The sequence below is a fragment of the Brassica napus genome, chromosome A4 (genome assembly GCF_020379485.1).
Source record: "Brassica napus cultivar Da-Ae chromosome A4, Da-Ae, whole genome shotgun sequence".
Taxonomy (NCBI): Eukaryota; Viridiplantae; Streptophyta; class Magnoliopsida; order Brassicales; family Brassicaceae; genus Brassica; species Brassica napus.
Window position 1 is genome coordinate 21,173,238 of NC_063437.1, and position 13,295 is coordinate 21,186,532.

The following is a 13,295-nucleotide window of genomic DNA, read 5'->3' on the forward strand; positions in this document are numbered from 1 at the left end:
CGCTCCAGGAAACTTGGGGACCATGGAGAGGATTGTAGCATTTGCTGAAAAAGGCAGGAATCCCGAGTTAAAGAAGTGAGTAACTGCATTTACTACATCAACACCAACAGAGTCCCACGCTGCCTTAAAGAACCCCGAGGTTAAACCATCTGGCCCTGGCGCCTTATTTGCATTGAGTCTGAACATCATCTTTTTTATCTCTGCAGGAGTTGGGATCATCATCATTTGGGTGCACTGCTCAGGGGTAACCGCATGATTGAGCAAGTTTCCAAACCATTCCGGAGAGGAGGCTATGACTGGAGGCAAGTAGACTGGGCCTAACACAGAGCGAAAGTGGGATACTGCATGATCACTCATTTCCACAGGATCAGTAATCCATACTCCTGAGCTTGTGAGGAAAGCTCTGATTGCATTGTAACTTGACCGGACCAGACAAATCCTGTGAAAGTAAGTGGTATTTAGATCTCCCTCCCTCAGCCAATTTATTCTCGATTTCTGTCTAAAATAGAGCTCTTCAATCTCTCTTAGGAAGTTCCATTTTTGGTGTAGGTCTCTCTCCGCTTGGAAGTTTGTGGAGCTCGGGTCTTGCAATGCCTGTACCTGCACAAGTTGTAGTAAACTGTGAGTTTCAGTGACTCTCTCTTGAATTTTTGAGTAGTTCTCTCTGTTTATTGTCTTTAATTCACTCTTTATTTGTTTCAGCTTCCAACACAACTGAGAGATCGTTTGACACACGCTTCCAGCATGAATCCATGCGTCTTTGATCAACTGAGCGAACCCCGGGTGTTTGGTAAGGTAATTTTGGAATTTGTATGGGTAGGTACCGGTTTTAGGGAGGGATAGGGCGAGATTTAGAAGGCATGGGGTGTGGTCCGAGAAGTCTTGGGGAAGGAACGAAGCTACAGCATGAGGATAAGCAGAAAGGGTGTTGTTGTTTACTAGGAGACGATCAAGTTTCTTCGCTATAGGGCTATCAGGCTGATTGTTTGTCCAGGTGTGACAAGGCCCTAGATAGCGAAGATCGAATAGACCAGCTTGAAGGAAGCAGTCTTGAGCTTGATACATGAGATTGTCTGTAAAATCAACAGCCGGGTGGGAGTGTTCAACAGGGAAGAGAATCTGATTCAGATCTCCTCCTACAACCCAGTTTCTGCTTTCCAGATCATAAGTGGACTGATTTTGGAGAAGTTCATTCCAAAGGTCTGCTCTTTCTTCACTTAGATTGGAGGCGTAGACAGCAGTATAGTATAACGGTGGGAGATTGGGGATAGTTATCACACAGGTTAGGTGCTGTCTAGACTGGGATAAGGGTTGAACAATGAGAGGATCTTTCCAGATTAGGACAATACGACCATCAGGATCAGAGAGATGGTTCGATAAGAACTTCCAACGAGGGCAAATCTTAGCAAGAATAGGACTAAGGGATGGTTCTTTAATATGAGTTTCTAGCAGGGCACCAAAAAGGGGCTTTTGAACATTTAACCAATCTACAAAAGGGGTGTGCTTATCCGGGTCATTTAGGCCACGGACGTTCCAAAAAAAGAGTTTAACACTCATAGGGAAGGATTAGGGGGAGGATCCTCAGGGAGAAGAGGTCCTCTAGAATCAAAAGAGGGTAAGGTTTTTTGGGAGCTAAGGTCAGTGGCAACAGGAAAAGGGGTTGGGAAAGTTAAGGTTAGAGGGGGAAGGCCAGAGAAGGTAAGAGTTTGGAGCTCAGAGAACGGGTTGGCTGAGGCAGACTCGGGAGGGGAAAGAATGGGTGAGGAGCGGGAACGCTTTAATGATGGTCTAGGGGTAGGATCAGGAGAGGAAAAAATGTTTGAGGCAGCATGAGAATTTGAGGGATCAGGGGGAGGAGAAGGTGATTGTTGAAATAGGGATGAAGATGGTAAAGAAGGGACAATTTCTGGAGGTTCTTGGGGGACAGGAACAGTGATTTGAGTTTTCTCAGAAGGAGTCTTTGAGACAGCTTGGTATCGTTTCTGATTATTCCTAGAGGCCTTAGAGGGAGTGAAGTCAGAGGGTGGAGGATTGGTATTTTTAGTGGTTTTATATGGCTTAGGGGTTTCATTGTGTTTTGAGGTTGAGGCTTTCTCTTTCCCTTTTTCTTTTTCTTTTTCTGAGACAGGAGGAGTATAGGTGAGGCAGTTACGCAGGATGTGACCAAGTTCATGACAATGCGAACATGTTGGAGGCACCCAAGGATAATGGACTTGCACTTCCACCACTTCTCCACTCTCCCTTTCGAATTCAACAACAGGCGGCAGAGGTAAAGTTAAATCAACTTCAACTTTCACATGAGACACTGTTAAACTGACCATATTTTTCGTGAACTCATCAGTCTCCTTTGGTTCACCAACCAATCCAGCAACTAAGCTCAGCCCTTCATCATACCGAAGATCCAGAGGCACGCCTGTTAGGTGAGCCCAGATTTGAATTGCTTTTAGTGGGGGCGTGGACATTGAGTGGTTTGAATTCCACTGAGCAGTGTGGAACATTGAATCACCTACATACCATATATTTTTCTCCAGAATCTTCTGCCTAAGGTAAGCACTCTGAATCCTCACTATAACATTACGATTCAATGGGTTATTGTGTATTTCAAGCCGCTTGCCTTTTCCCCACATATAATTAAATACACTTTGTATTTGATTAAATGGAGGAGACTTTCCATTGAAGTAACATATGATGAAGTCTTGATGAATCTCTGCTCCTTTTTTGAAAACAGAGTCGGGGATGACCACACGAGGCCGACCAGAGGGAGCTAGAGTTGCGGGAGCGAGCCGCTTCAGAGACATGTCAGCAGAGGCACGAAGCTTTTCTACTAAGGTTTGTTTCGGAGCTGGGACTGTGCCATTTTTTGTTTCAGGGTTAGTAGAGGGCGGGGTAGGATTAACATGTAAGGTTTTTTGAGGCTGGGTCTGGGTAGTAGTGCATCTTTTACTATTCTTTTGTCCGTTCACAAAGACGTTCACAAATGTGATGTATTGATACGCGTCGACTTTGTGTTATTGTAAAAATTAAAATGTATTAACAAATTTCATAAAATACCAATAGGCAAATAATTCAAAATATCTAAAACTTTTACACAGAATCAATAAATAAATATATCTCAAAAGTAACAGCTTAGGTACTTAAAAGTCGTAAAAATATGGCAAAAATTCACAAAAGCCTATTATGAATATGAATTACAGATGAAATGATGAAGAATGTTTAAGAGTTACACTTTATAACTTTCATATCAAATATCAATCTGAATTTTATAGACATTAAAATTAATATGAAATTTGTTACAATCAACATAAGACTCCTGGTTTTATATTTTTTTCTCAAACTCATATATATACTCACATTTTCTCCCTAAATTCGAGTACATGTAAAATTATTTTGAATATTTTTAACTTCATTTAAAATTCAAGTACACGTAACAGTTTTTACTAAGCATAAAAAATACAATTTGAAAATAGTTATAAAATTATTTGGAATATTTTTAACTTCATTTAAAAATTCAAGTACACATAACAGTTTTTACTAATTAAGCATGAAAATACAATTTGAAAATAGTTATGTATTACATATACAATTGAATAATTCTCTTAAACTTGTCTATTTACGTGGAGATAATCAAACGATATAACTAATTATATATACTTTACTGAATGCTTGTATACATTTAATTTATAAATGTTAGTATATAAGAATAGTATTGTACTCATTAAATTAAACAAACACTACTGTATTAACTGGGTATTCCGGTAAAATATATATTAATGGCTGTGATGCATAGATTGCATTCTTCATTATTCATAGGTAGAATTTATAATTTCTCAATGATGAAGAAAATCAACACATGTACAGATTTTCGTTGAAAACGAATTCTATTAATTACAGCAAAATATATACAAAATGTAACATTTCTCCTCAAAAATGTGAAGCTTGATGTTTTCAAAAGAAGTTAATACTAGCTTCCATGAAATCCATATAATATATAAATAAGAAATAAACTTCGCAAAAAGGTCATGACTTAAACTGCAAATGCCAATACCATTTTTCAGTGAGAAAAATAAAGTTTTGCCAAAAACAAGGCAAAACAGAAGATGAAATATAAATAGCATAGAAGTTCAAACATAATTTAGATCTCTCTTTCTATTTAACTAAAAGAAGATCAATGATAAAATGTGATAAACAAAATATAAATAGCATAGAAGATTTATACATAATGTTGGCTTACCTTATTCTCAATAAGCTCTGATCACTTGGTCTATCAAATATGTAAATTGCATGAAAATGCAACTTTATTAACTCACTCAACGTGTAGTAACAAAAACTTCCAAACAAAAAATTAGCTGCATGCATGTTAAATTTCATCCTCACAATCAGTTTTCCGGCGTATACTATAAAAATATTAGCCGATTGATAAACTAAAACATGCAGGATGATGAGGAAAAGAGAAAATTACAATCTCAAGTTCTAAATTATGAAAAAGGTTTAAAACCCATCATAAAATCCTTGCATTTTAATTTACACTCCGTCTTAAAAAACAAAAATTATTCCATAAAAATCATGGATAGAACAGAAAATCATATAGACGTACGTAAGACAAAAGATCGTATAAAAGTAAAAGAGAAAGAAACTTAAAAAGGAATGAAGTTTGTTGAAGCGAACATGCGAAATCTCCAGCTCGGACTTGAATGTATATATGCATCTGAGCATGAGCAATGTCTAAGTACGTACCGACATGCAAAAATATATATAGAGTCCTGATCATTACTTAACAAGATATATAAGCGTAAGGAAAACAGCAGGCGTGCATGAATCTATATCTGTTTCAACGGTGTAAAGTACACAAGTTGTCCGAAATCTGCTCATATTATATAATTAACATCATATATACAAATATAAATCATGAATGCGGCTTGGCACTTATATGCGTCATCCAACCAGTAGAGCTGATACTTTTTAGAATGAAGGTCAAACAAAATATTTAAAGATATTTATTCCATTTGCATATGGTTTATATTTTATTTTTTTTGACAAAAGGGCTTTTTGCATATGTTTTATATATTACAGGCCACTTGACCATTTGTAATTATTTAATTGGATACTTGCATGGTATATTACATGGTTTCTACACACGAAACTGGACAAGAAATTTTGCAACTTTCGCTTTTATTCATTTATTTTATAAATGAATAAACTCGAATAAAGAATTTGATTGGAAAATATCATCGGAAATTTTTCAATCGTTTATCTATTTCGGAATACTGTATGTGTATAAATATTTGGAGTTTGTATCAGTTTATGAACCAAAACATTTAGAATTCAGTTTAGTATTAAGACTCATCCTAACGGCTGAACTAGTTTTCTTTTAACACAGAAACGGCTCAACTAGTTATTATTACTTTTTTGAACTTTACGGCTGAACTAGTTACGTGAAGAAGAGTAGATATTAGTTTACGTCGCATATTATATTGTCAATGCATACAAAGAAACTATCAAGACGGTTCAGAGGGGAGACGTAACTGACAGCAACTTTTTTGTCGTTTTGTAGACAGAACTCAAGGATGCAAAAAGTAAGTATTTAATGTCTTTGACACCATATAGATTCTATTTATTTTGCTTTGTTTGGGAATATTTCCAAAACAGGAAGACTCATGGCAGTTTTGAGAAAACCATTGTCCATGTCAATATTATATGGAAATATTTACTTTACCTGATAAAAAAGTCAAGTTGATATCGCACTTTTTCCGATTGACGGACAGAGAAGAGTACGATCAAAGAATTTAACGCCATTTTTTTTGTAATCGAAAGAATTTAACGCCGATTCCAGCTTAAGTCTCTGAAATACATAGAAATCTATGCTTTCTGCCACTAAAAACATTGTATAATAGCCAAAATCACTGAAATCATAGTATAAAGACTTGAATTCTTCCAAAAAAGTACACTCAGGATCAAAGTTCCAAAATACTATCTTTTGACTAAAACTACTAAGCGCAAAGACAATTTCTTTTATATATAACTGGAAATTCATGGCGAATTCTATACTAAATCTTCAAAATATGTGAAAGTTGGAATGATTTGAACCCTGATTTAAATGACCAATAATTAAAACAGCAAAATTCTCAATAACTTAAAAAAAAATATTTTTGTCGTGAATTTTAGCATATACAGTACTGTGATAATATTAGACGAGCGGTGCAAATATGCATATTTAAATAGTAGTTTATACTTTTTAAGTCATAAGCTACGACCAGAAGTCTCTCGTTAGCACATATTAATATTATTAATCTAGTTGCGCCATGCATCCACCGCTTCTTCTATTTTTGAGCTTTCACCACCACTTTTAAAATTCTTTTAAGGTTGCAAATTCTCAAAGATTTATATATAAACACAAATACCTTGTGCTGGTTTCATACATGTATACGAAATAGCCAGCTATTATAACTTATGAGTGTCATGACCTTATATATATATATATATATTCTGTTCGGATTAGAAAAATTAAACTCTGCGGACTGGGCCCAAAATTTAAAAGCAAAAACGAATCTCTGTATAAATTCTAATGGACTCAGTAGAGTCGGAGTATTTCATTTGGATCAGAATAATATATTTGGATCAAAATTGTTTGGCTTAAGATGATTTTTTTTTGATCCATTTTTACATAAATCTATCTAACTATCTTGTGGGACTCTTACGGAGTCGTAGGAGGTTGTGTATTGGACCAGCCTTTATGTTTGACATCGTTCATATTCAAAAACCCGACAACACTGTCCATAAAACAGTTTCTCGGTCATCTCGTAACAGCCAAAAACGCCACAATTTTCATGGTTACTTGTTAAAGAAGCATCTAGGTTACATTTAGGGTTATCACCAATTAGACTTCGGCAACCAAAACATCTTCCCTTTACCGGCAAGAAACAAGAAGATGAACACACATGTTTAGTATCTTACAATATATTCACTCGTACATATTTTTTATTAATCTTAATAATGTTAATATCTATATATCTTTTTCTTCACTAATCTGAATAATTGTTTATAAATTGCTTTATCCAAAACTTAAAACCTGAATTCATGATGTAGGATTATTAATAAAAAGTTAAAAACTCAATCAAACCACTGAATTGAGAATTTTCCACTATACAATTACAAACCAAATTACATAGCCATCTTTATCCATGATACTGTAGCTTTTATATATTCCTCTTGGGCTTTGTGTTTTCAAACGAATGGTATTTCCATATAATTAAGAAAATACTCTGATTTTTATATTCCTCAACAGAATGGTATTTCGAAATACTCCGAAAACATAAATACAATTTGAAATAAATTAACAGAGGGGAAAAATAATGAATAAACCAAGTCATTCTCTTAGGGTATTTTTTTTGCCCAGCTCGTGAAGATGTCAACAATTAGTAGTGGGAGAGTTGAAGAGAAGGTTTGTGACGACATGATACTTTACCCGAAGACTTGCTTATATACGGTTCTGAATACTGCAGCACTAAAAAGCTTTGACATCACTGACTATTCAGGAGACTCTTGGTCTATAGAGAATATGCCTTGTCTCGAGGCTGCACGTATCAATGTTGATGAGTGATGACTATTTCCCTAATATTATCAACTTCGTAACATCTCTGTAACGCCCCGACCCGCCCACGGCTAATGGACCACCCACGCCCGTTCTTTCGGCCCGTGGGCCCCATACCGTCTGACGGTCGGTCCGTTAATTTTCCAAAGGCTCGAAATCATTGTTTACTGACCCTGCAATCACCACCCGACCTTTTCCCATGCTTTGGTCTCACTCGCACGCTATCGCAAATCACTTCCCGATAGGTCATCCATCCTTCCACTACTCCAGCCCAAGCACGCTTAACTCTGGAGTTCTTTCATGATGTGTTCCGGAAAAGGTAAGTCAACTTTGGTGACATAGGTAGCCAAATCAATTCTCTTAAGCCTTTCTATATATCACAACTCGGGATGTTACAATTTACCCCCTCTCAAAGAACGCAACGTCCTCGTTGCGGCCCACGACAGGTCTCACGACGCCTCTCAGGTCAGAACTGAGATGGCTAACCAGCTCTGATACCATTTGTAACGCCCCGACCCGCCCACGGCTAATGGGCCACCCACGCCCGCTCTCTCGGCCCGTGGGCCCCATCCCGTCTGACGGTCGGTCCGTTAATTTTCCAAAGGCTCGAAATCATTGTTTACTGACCCTGCAATCACCACCCGACCTTTTTCCATGCTTTGGCCTCGCTCGCACGCTATCGCGAATCACTTCCCGATAGGTCACCCATCCTTCCACTACTCCAGCCCAAGCACGCTTAACTCTGGAGTTCTTTCAGGATGTGTTCCGGAAAAAGTAAGTCAATTTTGGTGACATAGGTTGCCAAATCAATTCTCTTAAGCCTTTCTATATATCACAACTCGGAATGTTACAATCTCTTTCCTCAGTCTTGTCTCTTGAGCTTTGTTTGAACACCGATCAAATGGTAACTGTCTCTCTCTTTTTCGTTCCTTGGTTATCAACATATATATATATGTTGCATCTACATATTAATTATGCTGTTTTATTCACCATCGCAGATCATGTATTGTAGCACCATCAAATTCTCTCGGCTTACAAAGTGTAAGATACTTCCGTGTGACTCTGACTGGATGGATTCACTTGTTCCTTTGCTTCAAAATACTCCGAAACTCAAGTTTCTCACAGTTGATTATGTACGTATACCCTCTTCACCTGACCTTTTTTTTTTTTTTTTTTTTGAAACACAACTAACTTTCATTCATCAACTTTCTTGAATACAAATACTAGAGGGAATTATCCATCCTCTTTGATAAAAAGCATAAAATACAATAACAGACCAAATTAAGAAAGATAAATCTTCAAAGGAAGATGACAGCGAATTCAAGACAAAGCTTGGATGCGTCGATGGGGCATACCCGACAGAGCCGGACAGCTGAAACTTAGTCACATAATGTGACGTTGAGGGCCAACCCTCACCTGCGAGACAACACATGGTAATCTCGGTTGCATCTTCTGGCCCCGTACAGACCGCTACGCAAGATAACAAACCGGTGATAAAGCTGAAGCCGAAGCTCGGCAGCGAAGCCAAGAAAACATCTTCTTCCATGGGAAGAAGGTATGGTGGAAAAGTCCTCTCTTCAAAAGACGAGCAAGAGTGAAATGGAAACGGTCTCGGTGAATCCACCGATAAACTCTTCTTAACAAGATAATATGCTATTATACGCAAAAGTAGGGCCCCCGTGAACCCACCGGAAATCCTTATCAAACAAGTCAATACCAAAACCACATTTTTCAATAAAATCAGTACAGTCGGTACCTTCAAAAGCAGTACCGTATTTCCTGGTTCTGTGTAACTGGTTTGTGGGCTATAACAATAAGGGAGATTAGCAGTCCAGGCCCAATTAGTGATCACCCTTGGCCCAACCCAAGACGATTGATTGAGAGACGGGAACGAGTGGATACAGACGTCAGGGATGGAAACTCCGGCGGCGATGGATACGCGGCCGTCTAGCCAGGGATGGTGCGCTTCAGCAAGCGGCGAGCTTGGACCACCGGAGAAGATGGGTCCTACAAACAAACAGAGAGGAAGAGCGGCACAGTGGATCTCCTCGGAATCCCGGAGAGGACCGTCAACTTCTGCGTTTGTCAAGCTGGATCTGGTGGGAGAAGTTCGGGAGTGGCTCGACCTTATCAGGTAGCACGATATCGGTACTGAATCCTTGGAAAACAGTGGAACCCCACATACACAAGGGTATAGATTACCGCGACCGGGCACTAGATGTGGTAGAGAAGGTGGAAACGGCCGACGACACTGTCGAGGCGTAGATCTAAAGGTTTGGGGGTGACTGAAGCTGACCGGCATGATGGAGAAGCAGGGAGACCCCAAGAAGGTCACGGATCCGGAGCCCCAGACTCTGAAACGAAGCCACGAGCGGCGGAAACGATTAGAACATGGTGGTGAGCGATCTGAAGACGATGAGTAGCAGGAGATAGAGTTTAGGGCCCGACGCCGGCGGCCAGAGGCCTCACCGGCGTCGAGAGAGATGATGTTTGTCGGCTTCTCGATTTTCGGGCCCGAGAGAGAATTCTATTCGACTAGTAGTTATAATAGATAAATCATTCATCTCTTCACCTGACCTTAGTTAACCAAAAAGCTACCCTAAGTTTTTTTTTTAAATGGCAAATTTAGAATTTTCTTAATTTGATAAAATATAGTTTGAATACGAAGTCGGACTTAGCTATGAATGGTAGAGGATAAATGTTTTTAATGTAAATATATATATTGTTACAAGCGTAGTATTGTTGCTTCTCAGAGATCAACCCCCTATTGCCTCTGCTTTATGGAGCACAATGAGCCATCATTACTATCCCGAATGTTTGTATTCGAGTCTGGAGAAGTTTGAGTTGATAGACTACACTGGAAAAGAAGAAGAGAAAGAATTGGTAGAATACATCCTAATCACTGCCATGTGTTTAAATACCGTGACAATCTCTCTGAGACACGGCTTACCAACTCAAGACACAGAGACGATGATGGACAAATTGGAAGCTATGTCTAAATTATCAATAACATCTCAGCTTCTATTCAAAAGTTCAAAACCATAGACATAATTATGTAAAACTCTACTCTTAGTGTTGTAAGCTGGTAGAGGACCCATGCCGTTTCATGTGGAAGCTAAGCTTCCTCCATCTCGAATTCTTGTCAACATTGTTAGATTGGAATTGATTTTTGCCGTCTCAATTACAACTTCCATCTTGTACATTTTTTTTAATTATCAGTGCGTATAAGATTCAATACATTGTATTTATTTTTGGCATTAGATTCACTTTTAAAATATATTTGCAAATTGTTATGACATATGCGTAGGCAATGTCTATGCAAAAAGAGATTCTAGCTCAAAAAAACGTAGTTAACATAGCAACGAAATAGAGAAAGACATAGCTCGTCGGGAAAATGCTCAGACCGGTACATAAAATGAAAATACTCGATCAAACCTCTGTGGATGCCGTCTTTGTTGCACAGAGTTTAGACCCTTGAACCCATATCAAATCGTAGTGAAACTAGCTGATCTGATAATATTTTTTGAGTAGTTTAGATCTAATTAGTTAAAATCATTTTACTTTTACGTGTAACTAGTTCAGGACAAAATGTCTGCGCTTGCACAAATGGGTAAAGTTTGCAATTTGTAAGCTTATTCCAATTAGACCAATGACCCATCAGGTTATTTAGGCTTGTTCAACTTAAATGAATATGAGAAATAATGATGTGTGAGTAAAGAATAAAGCACACAACGTGATGAGAATGGAATCAGAAGAGTCCACAGTTTAAGAAACGTGTTGTTTTTTCCCCTTTTGTATGGTTTCGATAAGTCTATTCTTTTGAGTTCAAAGTTTCAAACCCTCTTTCTTTTCTTCTAAGTGCTTTACAAGAAACGAGAAGGCTCAGATTCAAGCCCCACCTATAAAGATAACATAGTACCACACATTCACACCCATTAATTTCACATAACTAACTAGAAGAAAACATCATTACCAAAGACTCTTGGGGAATGGTTGAAGACTAAAAGTTTCTAAGATCGATCACTAAATTTCATACAAGTGTGACTTTTTTTTTGTTTACTTGAAAGTTAGCTAACGTACATGTTTTTTATAGAACCTTCAACAACATATTCACATTGTATCAGCTCAAGAAACCTATAAAAAGATGTATATAAGATTGATGAGTCTTTAGGAAAACACATATTTTATATCTCAAACTTAACATAACTAAGTACTCGAATGTATTAGTTCATTCTGCTGCTTCTTCCTTTGCTAACTAATCTGTCGATTTGTATAAAATGAATATTACTCATATAAAATGGAGTTAATATAGAGTTATCAGTTATGCCAATGATAGATGATTTTTAAACTGGTGTGTTAGAACGAAATTTCACAACAGCTATCTTTTTTCTTTAAAGTCCCAACTATGCAAATAATTAATCACATTTCGAATAAACTCATGTGAAACTTTTACTATATGAACAGTTTCAGATACACGATTTCCAGACAGAAATACAACATTTGATCCTATTACATATTCGAAGGACATTGAAATTTGTCCTAACGATTACAAAAAAAAAAAAAGTAAATAAAAGGACGCGACACGGCATGTGTTTTGGAGCGTTTGGTTAGAGAGGTAAAGATAGAACTGAACCAGACATAGATCTCCTCAATCCACGCGCAACCTATCTGATTCGTATTATCGATTTTACCCTCCGACAAAACATTGTCTTACACTTCTAATAGCCTTTCAACGTCTCACTTTGAAGGTTAGTTTCGTCTCTGACGTCTCTAGCCGACAACTATCTCTGTTTGGTTATAACTTTTGTTCTTTCTCTAAGCTTTCCAGATTATATGATATAATAAAAAACAATTAATACGTTATTAGCAGTGTTAATTATTTTTGCGATTTGTTATATAGTTATCGTCGCAGCTTTTATTACTTTGCAGACATGATTAGAGCGTCGAGGTGTTTAAAAAATTAACTATATACTATTATTATTTGCTGAGATTAAGACAGTAATACTATACTATTCTTTTTGTTTAACTCACAAAACAATGTCCACTAATCATTGCTTTCAAATATGTCTATTGAAACTCAACAACTGTTCCATTATTATAAACAACACACTACTAATATGGCCACCACCTGCACTAAGATAGTAGATTCAGCTACAATTTAATGGACTTGAAGAGATATGATTAATGAAATCTTTTTATTAAATTTTAGTTTGGATTTCAATATTATTTATCTCATGCGAAATTTCCAACTTTAATTCTCACTAATTCTAAAAGTTATAGCTTCCATGTTTACTTATCATAACTATCTCATCACTCTTAGTTCAAAAAAAGAAAACTGTCTCATTACTCTAGAGTTAATAACTATATTTGTTGATCACATTCTGTGTTGCACTTACTCCATTTTTTTCTCTTGGATTGTTCTTCTAGGTCACCATTCAAAATTCTATGAACAAATGTTCGTAAAAAGATTCAAATAAAGACAAATATTTTACATAGGGCAGAAAAGAAAAGAAAAAAGAAAAGGGGAAAGTGATGGGAAATGGTGAGAAAAATAAGAAAAAGGCAATCATAATGCGATGGTGGGTCAATAAAGCGTTTTCACCAAATCCACAAGGGTTTGATGCTTTGCCTCTTTCTTTCACTATTGAATTTTTTTTCTATATTTTTATTACACAACATAAGGAATAGTTTCATACCTCTCACAAAG